General features: G+C 35.4%; 1 pseudogene across 1 annotated transcript; it reads right to left on the bottom strand.

The window, feature by feature from the left end:
- Window positions 1-1,942: 1,942 nt before the first annotated feature.
- LOC308639517 (uracil-DNA glycosylase-like) lies at window positions 1,943-18,678 on the bottom strand (annotated as a pseudogene). Its single transcript has 3 exons — window positions 18,665-18,678; window positions 18,255-18,404; window positions 1,943-2,634 (listed from the first exon to the last, which is right to left on the bottom strand). The product of its transcript is annotated as a uracil-DNA glycosylase-like (transcript).
- Window positions 18,679-20,593: the final 1,915 nt, after the last annotated feature.

Raw genomic sequence — 20,593 nt, 5'->3', positions numbered from 1 at the left:
CACCTCATGGCAGGGAAAGTGTGGCAGCACAATGCTCCTCACCTTGTATCTTTTTTTTAATATATATATATTTTTGTAGATGGACATAATATATGTATTTATTTATCTTTATATGGTGCTGAGGATCGAACACAGTGCCTCACACATGGTGGGAAAGCCCTCACCTTATATCTTTAACATGAGAGAAAGAGGAAGAGGCTGGGGTTCCACTATCCACTTTGAGTGCATGGCTCCAGTGATTTGAAGACCTCTGATGGACCCCAACTCTTAAAGTTTCCACCACCTCCCAATAGTGCCAGCTGAGCAACAGACTTTTAACACATGAGCCTTTGGGAGGTATTTCAAAGTATAGCACAATGGAATACTATTCAGCTTTGGAAGGTGGATATCCTGTCACTTGCAATAACAGGTGTTACCTGGAAGACCTTGTGCTAAATGAAATAAGCCAGGTACAGAAGCATGAATACTTACATCTTACTTACATGTGGAATTTAAAAATTGAACTCATAGAAGCAATGAATAGAATGAAGTAGAAAAGTCTCTCCTTCACTGTTAATTGCTTCATAACAAAACTAGAAACAGCCCAAGTTTTTGTCTATAGGTGAACACATAAACAAACAAGCTGTAATAGAGTAATACCATGAGACACCATTCAGCAATCAAAAGAAATAAATTCTTGATATATACAAATACAGTGATTAAAATTGCAAACATATCCATCAAAGGAAAGAAGACACACAAGAATATATAGTATACTATAAGAGTCCATTTATGTAAAACACCAGAATAGTCTAATCTAATCAAAGGTGATAGAAATCAGAACAGTGGGTAATGCTGAGATAGGACTGGCTGGTTGGAGATGGTGGAACATTTTGAGATAAAAGAAATTTGTGATATCTTTATTGTGGCAGGAGTGGTTTCAAAGGTGTATGTATTTGAAAAAAACTTATCAGACTATAAAGTTCAATTATATAAATTCTTTTGTATATTAATTTTGCCTCAATAAATTTTATGAAAGAATTCTTTTTTTTTCCAACGGGTTAGATCTTTTATTACCAAACTTGTAAGGGTTAACTCTTTAACCCAGCTAACAGCAAAAACCACTGTCTTTTAAAAAAAATATGTATCTGCGTGTCTTACAAAAATCTCCAGTGTTGCAAAAAAAAAAAAAAATCCAAGTCCATAAAAATAGAATCTGGCAATCTGTCCCTCCTTAAAACACCTCAACTGATGACCCTAGGAGAAAATCCCCCACCCAGCATGAAAACAAAACAGAACCTTCTTCTCTGTTCAACTTCACCTTCATTCCAGACTGCTTCTTCATCCAGTCTGAGGCTCACACCAAGGGTGTGATCTTCAGGGATTCTTGCCTTTACTACAATCAGGAAACTCTGATCCTTAGCTTTTGGGACAGATTCCTAGAGGCTTGCAAAAGGTCCTCCAGATTCTTCTAGGAAGTGGCCTGAAGATTCTCCTAAAGATTTAAGGGGCTTTTCTAAGCCAAGCCACCAAATACCTTGTAACCTAAAGTCTAACCTATCAGCTAAAAATGCTAGCAGCAAGACCAAACACAGCCGTCCCAAAAAGGTGCATCTCTCCCATTTTGAACCAAAGAGGTAAGAGGCTGGACAGGACCCAGAACCTGACCTCACTGGTCTTGAGAGAAGTGTGCTTATTTCAGGCAGAGCCACCTTTGCCGTCCTTGGGCCTCATCTTACTGTGCCTGGAGGGTTCAAATACAGAAATGGTCACAGTGCTGTATCTCTGCTGTCCCTGGCTGGGCAGCCTGGCTCTCTGCTGTTGAATGGAAGCTCTCTCCTCTCAGGCAAGGCACTTAAGAATAAGGAAATTTTCAATGACTTCACAATTGACTTCAACAGCAGCTTCTCAAAAACCACCCCCAAAGAAGAGACCCCCTCTCAGTGCAAGGTCACAGCTCCTTCTAGTCGATGGGCTTCTTGCCAGATTTCTGAAGCAGCTCATTAGCTTTAGAAAAATGTCTACACCCAAAGAACCCTCTATATACGGACAGTGGGGAGGGATGAGCAGTCTGCAGTACATGGTGCCGCTTCTTGTTTGGCCCATCCTGATAAATCTCCATGGCCAGGATGAACAAAACCATCTATATCTGTAGGCAGCTCTTTATAAATGTTTTCCAAACTGGGCGGAGGTGGAACAGGTCTTTGGACGCTAAAGCAGAGCCCATGAGCTTGATTGGGTCCTTGGTAAGGATCTTGTCCCAGGATGACAACCTTCACATCTTTTATGTCACCTCTTTGGGTCCATGTGAAGACTTGGTGTGGAGGCAGGTAAACAGTGTAACGTTTTCTTTCTTCTGCAACGAATCCCATTAGCTTGATGAAATACGGCTTCCCATACTCGGTGCCCAGGGGCTTCCTCCAGCTCTCGCGGAAGCCCACGGGCACGTTGTGGGCCGCGAGTCTGAGCAGCGCCGTGGCCTTGTTTCTCTGGATGCGGACCAGCTGCTCCTGGCTCAGTGGCAAGGAGGGCGGCATGTCCGGGCCTTCTTGGTGGGATGGTCCTCTGAAAGAATTCTTTTTGAGATTGTATCTCTGGTCATGGGAACAGTTGCTTTGGTTTCTGACAGAATCTACAGTGGGGAAATTCTGGTATCTATTGCCACAACGAAGTGTGAGTTTTCAAAATTTACCAGTTCCCCAAATTCTCTAAATTTTTCTGCTTTTATGTTCAGTGTCATTATATTATATATAATATATAACATGTATTATGTAGTGTATATTGGGTAGCCTTGAACATCTATTTATGTGCTATCAGAATTCTTGTTATTAACTTTATTAGTTTATTTTTCATATCCATCTAAAAAGTGTTATTTAGATTTTATGATTTGATTTGAACTATCTAAATGTCCATTTCAACATGATACTTCTAGATAACAAAATGATGGCATAACTGACAATCTATATACAACATGTAGAAAAAAATCGAAGTAAATAAAAAATAACATAAGGATAGTAAAAATGTATTTGAAAATATACATAAAATGATAAAGGCTTAATGTTTAAAATATAAGAGGATCTACAATGAATCAATAGAAACAATGAATGATTTAAAAGCCACTAATATTTCCTAGACAAGGAAATACCAGACTCTCAATTATTTGATAAAATGCTCTGCTTCACTATTAATTGCTAAACTACAGGCTAAATTTAAAAAGATGGTATTTCATACCAATTAATAGGCAAATATTAAGGAGTTGGTAAAATCTAAGTGTTGCTAAGGAAATGAAGCAAATGAACTGCAATCCACTGCTAGTTAGAGTAAAATTAGTATAACCACTTTGAAAAATAATTTTATATTGCTTAGATAAACTTCAACATACTGATAGCCCATAGTATAGCAAATATGCTCCTAAGTATAGACCCTTAAGAAAGTCTTGACTTTGTGTGCCAGAAGACATGTCCAAGATTTTAATTTAATTTATTGTGGCTGGGGATTGAACCCAGGAACTCCTGCTTGGTAGACAAGTGTTCTACCGGTGAGCTACACCCAAGAAGTGCCTTAAAAGTACCATTTGTAGTATCAGAAAACTAGAAATATTGCAATTGTCCTCAACAGTAGACTGTAGAATTTTCATATAAAGAAAAACTGGTTAGCAAAGTGGTTACCACAGACTGTCTTGCCAGACTATGTGTATATTCCAGCTTCTCATTTAGCAATGCAAACTTGAAGCAAGTTTATTTCATTTTTCTTTGTCTTTTTTTAGGTGCTGGGGATGGAACGTAGCGTTTCATGAATGCTAGACACTCTACCACTGAGCTATATCTGTAGCCCCTTGAAACAAGTTTCTAACTCTGTTAGTGACCCAGTTTCCTCTTATGTAAAAATGAAGGAATAGCAGTACTTACAAAGTTCTTGTAAGGATTAAATTAATTTATGAATGTATTTTAATTCATACACATACATATGAAAACAGAATCACTGACAGGTTAATTTACTTGTCCAAGGTCCCACTGGTACCGATATATGTACATGTATATGTATGTATGTGTGTGTATGTTATAAAATCTTAGAAGAGTGCTAATAGGCATTAAATCCTATGTTGAATATAATTTTTCTCAAATTGTTGGACAACTAAAATTGTCTATATGTATAAAGCAGTTAAAATAGACCTTAAAACAGGGAAATTACTTTTTAAGCACAGAGCCATAATTCTTAGCTAGAATTTTTATAAAAACTCATCAACAGGCAAAACTAAACCACGGGTCACTTAAAGATCAGAGGTAGATGGCAACTCTTTAAAGAATGCAAATGAATGATTGTCACAAAAGCCACGATAGTTAAAAAATCCATGGGTTGGGTCAGGTGTGGTGGTACACGCCTATAATCCCAAAGGCTCAGGAGGCTGAGGCAGGAGGATCACCAGTTCAAAGTCACCCTCAGCAATTTATAGAGACCCTGTCTCAAAATAAAAATTAAAAGGGGCTGGGGATGTGGCTCAGCGGTTAATTAATGCACCTGGGTTCAAACCCTGGCACCAGAAAAAAAAAAAAAAAAGATTTATTGGTTGGGCTGGAAGGGATTTGGGTCTATAAACTCAGCAACTCTGGAGGCTGAAGCAAGAGGATTGAATGGGTTAAAGGTTAGGCAGCAGCACACAGGGAACTCTTAAACTGTGGAATGTTATCACTTTATCCTGGGTGATAGACATACAAGTATTCATTCTACTATTAGTCTTAAAATTCTGTGGATACATTTTATAAATATTTGTGTGTATGATATAATTCTAGTCTAGCTTAAAACTTGAGTCTCATATGTAATCACAAGCTCTTCTCTTGTAGTCATAGCTATACACACAGCTAGCTCTAAGGCTAGAAGCCAAGAATAAGCAAGCTCTGCTAACAGCCTCCATTCCCTTTATTCTCAGTTGTTTCTTCTCTGTTGTCAATTATAACAAGGGGTAGAATTAAAAAGAGTGTTTCTTTAACTCAGTGACAGCCTTTCACAGAGCTCTTGGTGTCTTAGTCATTTGGGCTGCTATAATTGAACACCAGAGACTGAGTAGTTCATAAACAGAAATTTATTTCCCATAGGTCTGGAGGCCTGAAATCTGAAGTCAGGGTGCCATCATGATCAGTTTTGGTGAGTGTCTTCTTTCTGGCTGTAGACTATCTTTTTTCTGTGTCCTAACATAGGGAAAGATGCAAGAAACTCTCAGGGGCCTCTTTTTAATTTTTAAAAAATATTTATTTATTTATTTATTTATTTTGGCAGACACAACATCTTTGTTTGTATGTGGTGCTGAGGATCGAACCTGGGCCACACACATGCCAGGCGAGCGCGCTACCTCTTGAGCCACATCTCCAGCCCCTCTTTTTAATTTTTTTTTAACTTTGATACTGGGTATTGAATCCAGGGTGCTTAACTACTAAGCCATATTCCAAGCACTTTGAATTTTTTTATTTTGAAACAAATTGCTTAGGGCCTCACTAAGTTGCTGAGGCTGGCCTTGAATTTGTGATCCTCCAGCCTCTGCCTCCTGATTTACTAGGATTACAGGTGTGCACCACCACACCACACCTTCTTTTATAAGGGTACTTATCCTATTCATGAAGGCTCCACCCTCACTTCTCAAAGGTCCCACCTGCATACCCCAGTGCCTATCCAGAAATGTTGTACACAAGGGAGGAAAATGGTTTGTGAGCCTAGAATCCTGGGGAATTTTTGACAGTCATCGTATCAATCTTTGTGCTTAAACTTGACTATGTTTTTTTTTCTTTGCTTTGAAAAGTATCCAATAATTGAAAGATATTTTATTACCACATTTTCTTTATGTGCAACTAACTTAGCAAGTTAAACTTTTAAAATTTGTCAACTTTATCATTATCATCATCACTATTGTGTGGCAGACAAAAGCTGTCATAACAATTTTGAGTTAATTAAAACTTTGAAAAATGTACTCTTATTTTTACTTTGATAGGCTTGAAGAACAAATCTTTGCATTACTATTTTAGTCAATTAGGGCTGATCTAACAGAGTGCCATAGACTGGGTAGTTTACAAACAACAGTAATTTATTTCTCTAGAGTGCTGGAGGCTGGAAGTATGAGATCAGGGGATCCAGGATGCTTGGTTTTGGTGAAGGCTCTCTTCCAGGTTGCAGACAACCAGCTTCTTGTATGCTCACATGGAAGAAAGAGAGCAAGAGAGTTCTTTGGGACTCCTTTCTAAAGGAACCCTACACTGTACGTCTCACGAGGAATCCACCCTTATCACCCATTTACCTCCCAAATGCCACACCTCCTAATATCATCAGCTTGGGGGTTAGGATTTCAACATGTGAATTCTGGGAGTAGATAAATATTTAGATCATAGCAGTTGCTGTTAATTTCTGACTATCAAACTCTGGCTCTCTATGTTCTCAATGATACATTCACCCAAATTCACCCTCTTTCATTATGAGCCCATGTGAATATTCTTAAGAATTTTTAGGACTTCACCACTGCACTCACCCCAGCCCCCTTTATTTATCCTCTATTAACTTCTACAACCAGCCGTCCACTGAGAACCCACACCAGAATTTCTCCTTGTTGGCCACTTAACTCTAGATACTCAAGTGTTATTCCTATGATGAACTATAGAAGTATATGTTGTGCCACTGTTATCTCTTTAACTCTTTCCTTCTTTTCCCAAGTCTCCTATTTTCCTGATCAGGTAGGTACAGAGGCATAGCAGCAAGCCTGTTGCCTAAACAAACATCTAGCCAGGGATCAAAATGCCTCTACTCTTTTTATATGGACCCCCAATTTCATGAATGTTTTTTCTTGGAACACCACACAATTTGATTTTGAGAAGAAAGCTTTTCCCCCACTTCCACAAAGAGGCAGAGGAATCACTTGGATGACTTCTCTACTACCCATGGTTCTCTCATACACTGTGGTGCAAGAGTAGTGCCCTGGTTGATTATGGTATGGGTTGAGCTGGGGCACCATTTAAGAAGCCTGCAGTGTGACATCCAAAGTTGAGTTTGGGTACCTTATTGGAGACTCCTTTTAGAATAAGGTACTTTGTGTCTTAGTAACATTCTTAATTTTTTTTCTTTATCAACTATGGGTTTTAGTAAACAACCTCAGAGCAACAAGAAACATACTATTAAATGTCTAGTAACACCAGATTCCCACATTTGTTAATTGTGTGCTCTCTTTCAAGTCTCCTAAATTCTCCCAACCTCAATTTTCTTATCATTATTTAGAAATAATACCATGTCTAACTTTTTAGTTGTTTTCTAATATTGAAGAAGTACAGGTGCACAGGGACTTGTACAGACTAAATATTTAAGAAACTTTGAGAGAGTACTCATAAATGTTCATTTGGAAGAAAGGCCTGAATTGGGCAGAAATTAACCTAATACAATAAATGGAATATTCCATAACTTTGAGAAATCAATCCCAGAATGTAGATTTTACTACATACCCTAAAGTAAAAATAAATTACATCTTTAGAAGGAATAACATAGTAATTAATGGATTGGTCACATAACTATAAATTATCCTTTGGTACAATATATTTTCTTAATTTTATCTTTGGCTTTACATTTGGTTATTCCATTAAAATGAAGAGGTTATTCTTTGGAAATTGTTTACTTTTTTGAACATAAAGGCTTTCATTACTTTGCATTATTTTTTTATCCATACAATAGGCTATTTATACTGGATTATTCCATCTGGAAATAAGTACTGAAAAGGATTCATTATGATATATGTTTGATACAAAAGTAGGCATGATAATCTGTTTAATGAGAGTATGTTTCATAGTTGAATGTTAGTTTGAGAATTGTGAAAATTAAAGGAGCTTATTCCTATAAAGTTCTCAGCAAGGTGTCTGATGTATAGTAAAGACTCAAAATGCTATTATGATTATTATAAAGCTTTCTACATAGGCTTTTTAATATTTTTATGATGCCACATTAAATAATGTACTAAAATTCCAGTAGGAGAAAAATTAAGTTGGATAATGACAACTGAAATCTATATTTATTCACATGATTTCTGCATTTTGAAAAGAACATAGTTCATGCTATTAAGATAGGTTAATGCCACACAGTGGTCTACACCTGTAATTCCAGTGATTCAGGAGGCTGAGGCAGGAGGATCACAAGTTCAAGGCCAGCCTTAGCAAGTTAGCGAGGCCCTAAGCAACTTAGCAAGACTCTGTTGCAAAATAAAAAAGAAAAAGGGCTGGGGATGTGGTTCAGTGGTAAAGTGTCCCTGGTTCAATTCACAGTATCAAAAATAAAAAGATAAAAAAATAAACAAATAGGATAGCTCTTCTCCAAAAGGCTGTCTATCTACAAATATTTTATGGGTAATTATATATCAAAGGGTATTAATAAACCTTTTCTTATTTCTATGGCATAGAAGTAGTTTCTTGTTTCTTTTCTTTTTTTAAATTGGCAAAATTAATAAAACAAAAATAATAGAACACACCATAAAAGCTTAAAGCATCAATCACATATTTGCGTGTTTTTACTTAGGGCTTTTCCTTTGAGTGTATAAAATCAATAATGTGAGTTCCACATTATTTTTCTTACACAAATTATATCAGATAACTTTTTTTACAGTTTGTTTGATTTTATTTAAAGCAGTTAGGGAACTTAAAATTGGCAAACAGTCTGAGTTCAGAAATCTTTTAAATGTTAACAAGATTTCCCCTATATTTACAGTTCTCATCCACACCAAATTTAAAAGGAATGTTTAAAGATGCAGCTTTAATAATATTTTACAAAACATTCAAGTTAGTTTTCCTAGAAAGAACAACTCTTTTGCATTCTTGTTATCATAATATTTCCTTAAATCAATTATCATATTAATATGTACAACTTGCATAAATATGTTTTAATATGAGCTCAACAGATTCTTTGTAAGCATCTAATTTGAATGGTAGGAAGAGAAACATGTAGTTAGTAAGAGTACCATCAACTAGCAGTGAGTACTTTAATGTTCCCTGGGTACCAGTCTGAATACTTTATAGAAGAAATAGAGAATATTTATTATTTTGGTAAATCAGTTAACTGGTAGTCTGGTAAAGGAATGTCTTGTATTATATTCTAATAAGATGACCCTTTAAGTGACAATAGCTGATAAAAATTAGTCACTATCTTTAGGTAGTACAGATCTATATCAGTGATTTCAGAATTTTAAAATTTCATTTTTATTGAAATGAAAAAAAAAAACTAACTAAATCATATTGAACTAAAAATAAGCTCCAAAGAACCACATATGCAGTATTTTCCTCAAGGTTTTCTCAAAGCTGCCCCCCACCCAAAGTAAGTAATTTTGCGGGGGGTGTAGTACTGGGGATTAAACTCAGAGGCATCGGCCATTGAGCCACATCCCCAGCCTTATTTTGTATTTTATTTAGAGACAGGGTCTCACTGAGTTGTTTAGCACCTCACTTTTGCTGAGGCTGACGTTGATCCTCCTGCCTCAGCCTCCCAAGCAGCTGGGATTACAGGCATGTAATTACTGAGCCCAGCTCAAAGGTAAATAATTTAAAATGTACCTAGAACATAATATCAAAATATTCAAATCATAAAATAGTTCTCTTACAACAAACAAGCAGTGGTTTTGTTCCTCAGAAAGTACTGTGTATTTGGGAGATCTCTATAATCTATGAACTTCCTCTGATCCCCATGCTTAAAAGTCTTTCTACAACCCTGTTGATCCTTAAATGTATGTAAAGCCCTTCCTCCTGAATTGATTCAGGATTCCAGGTGCCTTTTATTTCCTAAAAAAAAAAAACAAAAAAAAAAACAAAAAAAAAACTTCTCATTCTGCTTTTACTTTGGGATTTTCAGGAGATTTTAAAAAAATATATTTATTTTATTAGATGGACACAATATCTTTATTTATTTATTTTTATGTGGTGCTGAGGATTGAACCCAGGGCCTCGCATGTGCTAGTGAGCGCTCTACTGCTGAGCCACAACCCCAGCCCCTTCAGAAGGTTTTGAAAAGAACATATTTCATGCTATTAAGATAAGTTAATGACAGGTACAGTAGTCTACACCTGTAATTAAGATTAAAGTGGAAAAATCCATGTTTATGCCCCCATTTTAAAACCAAATTTTACTGTCAAATCTTTGCAAGACCAGTTAAATTTAAAGAGGTTTAAGTAAGCATCTTTAATATAAGTTATTCCTTTGCTCACACAAAGCTTTTATTAATGTCTTTGGAAACTAAATCTTCAAGTTTGATGTACATGATTTTGAAGGGCTCACATACAATGGTCTCTGAGTATCCCAAAACTCCAGTGAGCAGCAAGCAAGGTATGAGAATCACTTATTGGTTAAAATGATAGGGACTACCTTAATATTTTGTTTTAGAATAATTATGATTTACAACTTTGATTTAAAAATATTTTCCACACTTTCTTTTGGTTTTATTAAGTTTGAATAATTTCTTATTTCTTATCTTACAGTTCTGTTAAAGTTTTCTTTTATCTGGAAATGCCTTTGTTTCTTCCTTCATTAGTGAAAGGTGAATATTACAAGTTTCCCAACACTTTTCCACTGTGTGCTAATTTCCATTGTTTCTAATGAGAAATAACTCACTTAATGCATCATTTTCAAATTTTCTTTTTCTTTTGTTGGACCTGGGGATTGAACCCAGGGTCTTGTGCATGCAAGGCAAGAACTCTGCCAACTGAGCTAGATCCCTAGCCCTCAAATTTTCTCTTGATCTATTTTAAGCAGCTCATCTGTGACATCTCTAACTGTGGTTTTTGTTGTATTTATCCTATGTGCTTCATTGAGTTTCATGAATCTATAATTTTTTTAATATTTATTTTTTAGTAGTAGTTGGACACAATACATTTATTTATTTATTTATTTTTATGTGGTGCTGAGGATCAAACCCAGGGCCTCACATGTGCTAGGCAAAAAATGCTCTACCACCGAGCCACAACCCCAGGCCCACCCCTACCCCTCGAACCGCCGTATCTATAAATTTAAATGCACTACCAACTTTGTGATTTTGCTTGCCACCATTTTTAAAAATACGTTTCTCTCTCCATCTAAAATAGGGGTTCTTGACAGTCATGGTAGTGCTCACCTGTAATCCCAGCTGCTTGGAAGGCTGAGGCAGGAGGATCAAGAGTTCAAAGCCAGCCTCAGCAAGTTAGCGAGGTCCTAAGCAACTTAGAAGACTGGATCTCAAAATAAAATAAAAACGGCTGGGGATGTGGCTCAGTGGTTAAGCACCCCTGGATTCAATCTCTGGTGCCCCCTCAAATATATATGTATGTATGTATATGTGTATATATATGTATACATATATATGTACATAAATAGTTACAATGTATATACATCTGCACATATGTATAGGCATTCTTTCTTCTGGGACTCAGATTATATGTGTGCTAAAACTCTGCTTGTTCTTTTTAATTTTTTTCTGTTTTTCAGATAGTATAATTTCTATTGTTCTATCTGCAAATTTTCTTTTTTCCATTTGTATGCCTGTTCTGCTGTTAAGCTCATTAGAAGTGTATTTTTCTTTAACATGTTGTATTTTTTTAAATACTAGAAATTCCCCTTTGTTCATTTTATAGCTTCTTTGCTTCTGCTGAGATTTCTTTTTATTTATAAGAAGCATATTCCTGATGATAGTTATAAAAGCTGTGTTATAAAATCTTTTGGTTTTATAGTTATTACAAATTTTTAAAAATCTTGAGATTGGTCTTCATTGATTTTCTTTTCTCTTAGAATCACTAATTTTTTTTCTTGATTCTTCATATTCTGAACAGTTTGATTTGTACCCTGAAGTAAATTGTATGTTGTATTGATTCTGTTTTTTTAATGTTTTTCTAAAGAGTGTTCTTTTTTTTTTTTTTTTTTTTGTACCAGGTATTGAACCCAGGGATATTTAACCACTGAGCTACATCCCCAGCCTTTTATATATTTTTTTTTATTTTGAGATAGGGTTTCACTAAGTTTCTTAGAGCCTCACTAAGTTGTTCAGGGCCTTGTAAATTGCTAAGACTGGCTTCAAACTTGCAATTCTCCTGCCTATTGAGCCATTGGGATTATGGGCATGTGCCACCATGCCAGGCTCATTTTGTTTTTAAGCAGATATTTAACTTGGCTGAACTCCTAAAGTGAACAATGTCCCTCAGTGGTGGGTAGCAGCTGAAATGTCAATTTAGTGTTTGTACGTTAGCTTGGTTCCTTGCAGTCTGCTTTACCCATGTGCATTTCAGGGACTAATGGGCTATATGGGAAGTTTATTCATATAAACTGGTTCTCTCTTTTCTGTGATTTTCTCCTCACTCATCAGTAGCTATGGTTGCCTAGAACATCTTCCTCTGATTTTTTAAGCCAGTTAGACTAATTTTCTTATTTCTTATGATACAGTTCTAAGTTTTCTTTTATCTGGAAATGCCTTTGTTTCTTCCTTTATTAGCGAAAGGTGAATATTACAAGTTTCCCAGCACTTAAAGATACTTTTCCACTGTGTTCTAATTTCCATTGTTTCTAATGAGAAATCACTCACTTAATGCATCATTTCAAATTTTCCTTTTCTTTTGGTGGTGCTGGGGATTGAACCCCATGATATTATCCACAATGCTGACACAGACTGTGACCTGCTCTCAGGCTAAAATCTATTAAAAGAAAAAGGAATCTCATATTGTACCTTAACTTTCTTACAAGTGTCAAATAAACTTCAGTTCCTGCATACTTTTGGTCATAGTCTACTGCCTTAATTTTTTTGTGTGCATTTATGTGCTTGTTCTGCAGTTTATAGTGTTATATGTGCAAGGATTGTTCTGATAGGAGATACTTGGCCTTTACTAGAAACTGAACCCAAGAATACTAAATTCAGTTGTTCTGTGGGTTTTACTGGATAGATACTGGAAGAAATAGTGTCAATCTTCTAATTGCTACATATTTCTCTCCAAGATGAAAATTAAGGGAAGAGGGAGAATCATATGATTTGTCTTCAAAATAAAGCAAAGAAAGACTATATTTGAGGAAAAATAGATGTGAAAACAGATGGGATAGTTTTCTAGAGTAGTAACAACATGTTGCCAAATGCATTTTGATAGGCATAGAAATTGTGAAGGCATTAATAGAATGAGCAAGATTTTAAATTATACACGTATCTGTACATCTCTGTGTGTTTGGGGAAAGAGAGGGGAAGAAAATTAAGGTATATGCACTTCACATCCTATTTGGCTTAATTTAAAATGCAAGGAATTCTAAAATCACAAGTTATCTATTTCTTATCTTTGAGCATATTATATCTTGGTTAAGAAAAATGTATACTTCAGCCTTAAAAAGTAAGATTATTTAAAACAGGATTTGTTTATTTTCACTTCAATCTAATGTATGAAGTATGATATGTCAAGAGCTTTGTAAAGTTGTGAACAACCAATAAAAAAAAAGAAAAAAAAGAAATAGGCACAATATTTTTAAGTTAAAAAAATAAAACAGGATTTGTTCTATATAGATCATTAGGTAATTGAAAGAATTTTCTTTTGGTAAGAGGGATTGAACCCAGGGGTGCTTAATCACTGAGGCACACCCCCAGCCTTTTTAATATTTTATTTAGAGGCAGGGTCTCGCTGAGTTGTTAAGTGCCTTGCTAATCTGCTGAAGCTGGCTTTGAACTTTCAATCCTCCTGCCTCAGCCTCTCAAGTTGCTGGGATTACAGGCATGCACCACCATACCCAGCCATGCACCACCACACCTGACAAGACGTTTTAATTTGGTAAATAATCATAATTATTACTTACTGTTTGGTTATATTTAAATGTATCACAAATGAAGAACCATGCTTGTAGTATAGATTTTCTCCAAAATGTTAGTAATACTGACAACTAAAAAGGGATAATTAGATTCTAATGCCTCCTCAGCCAATCAATTACTAATAGTTGCTATAAAAGACTCGTTTCAGTTGTCCATAATGTTAAGTTATTTTCTTACACATTGACATTTAAATGCAGGGGATTGTTTCACATGATTGAATTGGGTAGAAATATAGAGAGGGTTATATTTGTATTTCTTGGGTTGCTGATCAATTTAGAAAAATTGCAAGAACAAGGTAATATTTTTTCTCCTATACCTTTATATAATCATTTATGAGCATTGTCCCATTAAGCTAATAATGGTGTCGATGATAATCAGTGAACTCATTTTTGCCAATTATTCAGGTTCAAAATCTGAGTTGGGGCTAGTGCTTGCCTAGTAAGTCCCTGGGTTCAATCCCCAGCAAAAAGTCTTAGTCATTTCTGCCTTTTCCCTCACTCTATTAAAGTAATCAGAGTTCCACTCTTACTTATCTCATAGTATCCTCCATATCTATTTTCCCTCTAATTATTATTGAAAGTGACCTAGCCCTGACGCTTAATTACTCATGTATTAGTACCACACTGTTCCTTGTTACTGATAAAACTCACTTCCAGTTCACCCCATTCACTGCTGCTACTAATGGTAGTTCTAGATGTTGGTAAAGTAAACATCACAATAATCCTAAAGTGTTGTTTTCTAAATGTAATTGCTTACTCATTAATACTTGGTGGTTCATAGTTTTATGAAGAGTTTAAACTCCTTAACCTGGTATGAAACATCCTTCCAGTTGTAACCATCTGCTTTACCACACCTTGGGCATGCTGGGCAAGTGATCTGTCACTGAACTCTATCCCTATCCCCATTCTGGTTCACCAGTTTAGTCTACTCATCACTCTCCCCAAGAATGACATGATCTACCTCTTGCTGCAAGGAAGGGACAGTGTTGTTCTGTTTTAAATTTTAAGACTCTATTTTAGTGTCTTTTCATAATTCAATTTAGGTAAGAATCACCTGGTACATTCCTAGGCTCCATCCACAGGTTCTGATTTCGTAGGTCTGTAGGTGAAACCTAAAACCTGCAGCTTTAGCAGTGATCTTATAGACTCTGATGAAGATGACCCATAGAATACAATGAGAAATATCACTCTGTTTACAAAAACTCTGCTCATTTTCCAGAAATATATGTGTCCCTCTGATGGATTGAAGGCTCTGAGCATGCAAGGCAAGCTCTACCACTGAACAGCATCCCCAGCCCCATTCTATTTTTAAATATGAAGGCTTCAGAATTATTCCAGTCAAGATAGATAACTCAAGACTGTGAACTCATAGGGTATCTCTCTGTAACATTCCCTTCATTCAATTCCAAGAGGACTGTCAACCTTTTTGGAATAGCCATTCCTCCCATTTCTATTTCCTTTCCTACTTAATTTTTTCTCTATAGCACTTAACATTGCTTGACATTACAGTTTCTTTTCTTATAAATGATTTTCCCATTTGAAAATAAGATTCATGAGTATAGAGACATAGTAATATTCACTTCTATACTATCATCTCATTACAGACTAGAACAGTATAGTAGATCCTTAAGAAATATTGTTGAACAAATGAATTAACACTTAGCATATAGAGTTTTATTGTTAGTCATCTTTTTATGAATGTTCTTGATGATCCAACAATGTAGTGTACTTCCCTTTATTGTACTTTATAGAATCCAATCCAGAGATTTGCCCAATAAGCACACAGTGCAGATTTGTTGATACAAATCTGAAAATGACATTAATTGATAACTGCTTTAAATTTCATCTTTTTTTGTGTACATGTGTAGTGCTAGGGCTCAAACCCAGGACTTTGCATGCTAAGTACTATACCCCCAGCCCTTATAAGTAAAAACATGGAAGACAGAATAATGGCCCCTGGAAGATGTCTGCATCCTAATTCCCATAACCTGTTAATATGTTGCTTTGTGTGTGAAAGGAACTTTGCACATGTGATTCAGGTCAAGGACCTTGAAATGAGGAGATCATTCTGGTTTATTGATATAAATCAGATCTGATCTCAGGAGTCCTTAAAAAAAAGCAGAGAACCTTTTCCAGTTTCAGAGAACCAGCAAGATGATTGCCCACGAAGGATCAAATTTGCTGTTGCTAGCTTTGAAGATGGGGGAGGAGGGCAAGAAGACAAAGATTGTGGGTGGCTTCTAGAATTGGAAAGGACAAGGAAATAGATTCTTCCCTAAAGCTTCAGAAAGGAAATGCAGCCCTGCTGATGTCTTGATTTTAGCCCAGTGAGATATAAGATAATACATTTATGTTGTTTTAAGCTGCTAACTTTGTGCTCATTTGTTATGGTCACAATAGATATAGATGGAAACAATTACAACAAAAAACAGCCCTTAACTTTGTTCTTCTCACCATATGAAAAATGAAACAGATTGCTGCAGGCATGGGCATTTTTCAATTTTATTCATCTATAATACACTTTTGAATGTAAGAAATTTTTCTATTTTCTGAAGGAGAAAAAAGTTTTAAATAGGTCTTATGGCTAAATTTGAATATAGAAAAATGTGTAAATAAAATATACACCTATACTACTGACTTTGCAAATATTTATTAATTATGCATATATATTCAAAATCACATAATTAGAAATGCCATGTTATCCCTCTCCCATGTTCCATGAAACAATTTTATTCAGACTCTGATAAATTTAATATCAATTATTTTAATCACTTAATTTTTTTGAGTGATCTGACAGTTTTCTAGAAAACAGCATCTTCACTTATTTTAATCTGTAAATGATGCTGTCACTAGAAATTTTATATCAAGCCACAAGTATGTATCTGTCATTCATCACTCTATGATAAAACCACTTATTATATATTTGCCTTGAAAGTAGTTCTTTTTTTGGGGGGTGGTACCTGGTATTGAACTCAGGGGCACTCAGCCACTGAGTCACATCCTCAGCCTCTTTTTGTATTTTATTTAGAGACAGGGTCTCACTGAGTTGCTTAGGGCCTTGCTAATCTGCTGAGGGTGGCTTTGAACTCTCAATCCTCATGCCTTAGCCTCCCAAGCACTGGAATTACAGTTATGTGCCACTGAGCCCAGCCTTTAAAGTAGTTCTTGCAGGGTTTGCTTACAATGCCAAATCTACAATCTGTAATTCTGAGGTAATCTTCCCTCTCATAAACAATTTAAAAATTATTGTTAATAATTTTGTTTCTTACCAATTACAGATGATAATTTATATTAACATTTAAAACTAGCATTGATTTAGACTAATGAATTTTCCCTAAGAAGAATAATTAAGAATGTGAGTGACTTTTATAAGGGTCTCTTCTATGAGAGAAAATTTTAGAGCTAAAAATTCAGCTTTTATTCAGAAAAATAAAATTTTTATTCCCCTCAGTTGATTTTTCCCCTTTTTATGGACATAAGGAATTGTAGGAGACATCCTTTTTTGGTTTATTGTTGTTCAGTACTACCTCAAGTACTCCTTTCTATGATAATACATGTATTTTAATAATATCCTATTTAATTGCCATATGCTATTGTTTCAGCTCCCTCTTTAAATTACTTTTAAAAATACCTTTTAAAAAATATTTTTGTGGCACTGGGCATGTGCCACCATGCCTAAATACCTTTATTATTTTTTATTAGCACAGACTATCTGTACTTTTTATGACATATGATGTGAGGTTTTGATTCACATATACATTGGTAATGATAAGGGTAATGAACATATTTATCACTTTAGACTTTCAGCATTTCTCAAACAAAAAGTACATTAAAAATCCTCTCTTCAACTGTTTTGAGATATATAATACATTATTGTTTACTATACTCACCCTACTTTGCCAGAGAACACCAGAACTTATTATTCCTGTCTAATTATAACCTTGCACCAATTGTGCTGTCCTTTATTGGTGAACCTTTCAATTGATTCTAATTTTTAACAATGACAAATGATGATATAAGAAACACTACTTTCCATATATCATTTCAGTTTTGTATTTCTAAAACATAAATTCCTAGAGGTAGATTTGCTATGTGAAATCACAAATTTGAAAACTATTGTCAAATTGACTTACAAATGTATAAATAAATTTATGTTGCCAGGCATAGTGGCATGAGGATATGCTTCCCATCACTCTGATGACAGAGAATATAATTGACCTGTGGCCCAGCAGCACCACTTTAAAATTCATCATTTTCCTTGTGCTATGCATAGACCACTCTGTGAAGGTCCCAAAGGCTGCTCCCAGCCAGTAAATAATTGAGCACAGTAGAGATTCTAAAGCAGGTCCACATGTGGGAATTCTCTCGCAGAAGATTTTGGCTCAAGGACACCCCAGTGACCCTGGAGAAGTCTCTTAAACCACAGTTCAGTCTGGAATGCTTTTGCCCAACCTTTAATTCTTCCATCTTTACCTTTCTTTTTCACTCAGAATCAATCCTTCATCGGAATCTGTCAGTTTACCCAGATTCCTCCAGCTGTCTTCCCAGTTACCTTCACGGGCATTTCTCCTAATAAATCCCCTGTGTGAATAATCATATCTTAGTCGTTGCTTCTTGAAGGAACTAGACCAACACAATATGTAGGAATATCTATGTATTTACAACATCCTCAAAGTTTATGATAGATATTTCATATTATTCTTTGCATGTTGTGTAGTTTAGCATCTCTTGTATGCTTATTACCTATATGATTTTATTTTCTCTGAATTTTATGTTCATGAAATCTACTGTTTTGTTTTTCTGTATGATCTGCTTTTTTAATATTAATATGTAGGATCACATCAACAACAATGAAAGCAATAGTCAGTTAATTATAGACTTACTATGGGCAAGGCATTGTAATAAGTCTTTAATATTAATTGTCAACAATAATCCTATAGGATAAATGATACTATTTGGCCAATTTTATAAATGGGTCAGCACAGGACAGAGAGAATGCCTAATTTCATGAAGTGTATCTATGGTTCATGTGGTAGAAGTGGGATACAGTCTGTTTTATTACACTATGATTCCGCCACATTATGTTGTTTTATTACACTATGATTCCACCACATTATGCTGCTCCTCCTAGAAGGAAATTGTTTGTGCTTCCTCTGCATCTTAGTCCCTGTGCAATAGTATAAATGAATATACAAGATTGAGTAATTTATAAAAAACATAAAGTCCAAGATCAAGGGGCCACATCTGGTGAGGGCCTTCTTGCTGCATTATAACATGGTGGAAGACATCACATGAACAAGAAGGCACATGTGAGAGTGAGCAAGAGGGGGATGGATTCACCTTTATAACACATTCACTCTCATGATAATGACATTCATGCATGCATAAAGGCAAAGTCCTTATTATCTAGTCACCTCTTAAAGGTCTCTCCTCAACACTATAGCATTACGTGTCCAACTTTGGAGGATATATTCAAGACATAGCACCTATATAGCAAAATGTTTCCTAACTTATTGTTTATTTCATTTTGTTTAAAATGTCTTTACTTTTGAAGAGCCATAAAATATGGCTAATACAGAAGACAGTAATGGTTTATATATTATCCCTATTGTTCATAATTTCAGGTATACTTACATTCATTCTGTTTTTCCCCTTCTTTCCCACCTTAAATTTATATACTCAAAGTTTAATGTAACTTGTGATTTTTGAAATGCTTGTTAAGATTTCTCTTTGCTATCTATGTGTAGCTATTCATATAAAGCTTGAGTAAATTTAAAAGTGCTTATGAGAGTTTCTAAACTTGAAATAAAAGAAGTAGCTTTGTTATTCAACAACTACAAACTTAAAATTCAGGGATTTTCTCTGGTGCTGAGATACTGGCAGTGTCTCTAGTCATTGATATCTTACTTTTGAATAACATATTAGAACTTAAGGTTTCTTTGATCGGAAGTTATCATGAGTTAGGAATCAGGAGTGTGATAAGAATTCAACAGTAGAGCAAGTAAGTTTTGTGCATGGCAGGAAAAGGCTGTTCTGGGAAGGGTAGGACACATTGGAAAATGTAGGGTAGGTTCAAGTTCAACAGAGTAAGGGTGGTTTGTGAAAAGCCAGGAGTTATTGAGCAGGACTTTTTGGTAAAAATAAAATTCATAAAAAGTCGGGTATGGTACAGCATGGTAGAGATTTCTGGAGCAAGGAAGAGCTGAACAAAATATGGTAGAAAAAACAGGACATGGTCTGACACAGTGTGTCAGGGAGTACTAGGAAAGGGAGGTGAGACATGGAAGGATAGTGTTGAAAAAGTACCATCTGAACAGTGCTGGGAAAGGTGGAGTAGAAATGAGCCCATTGTGAAAGTAAGTATAAAGTGGGTTAGGGGAGGGCAAACCATACCTGCCAAGGACTGGAGAGGCTAAATTAGAATGGGGCAGGACATGTTAATGAGAAGATGTGAGACAGGGAAGGACAATGAATATGTTAAGTTTGTAAAGAAACTTTGAGTCCTTGGAGATACTAAGAAAAAAAAAAAGCTTCCATTAATGTGATAATAAGAATCACATTGAATATAGTTGTGATTAGCATGAGATTTCAATATCCATTAAGCAGGTCTAAATATTGATTGTCTCCAATTCTAAGGGTCCTGCATCAATACCCACGTTACCAATCACAGAATTTTGTTCTTCCACAGGTCCTTAAACCTACAAAATTTGCCTAAGAGAATACTGTAAAATAACTCAATATTGATCATCATAACTAATTTCCATATGCTCATGATTTAAAAGTGTTTCCTATCTTGATTGTTCTTAAGAATT

The sequence above is a fragment of the Spermophilus citellus genome, assembly GCF_964194105.1.
Source record: "Spermophilus citellus genome assembly, chromosome: X".
NCBI lineage: Eukaryota > Metazoa > Chordata > Mammalia > Rodentia > Sciuridae > Spermophilus > Spermophilus citellus.
Note: the sequence above shows the minus strand (reverse complement) of the source record. Positions and strands in the feature narration are given on the sequence as shown.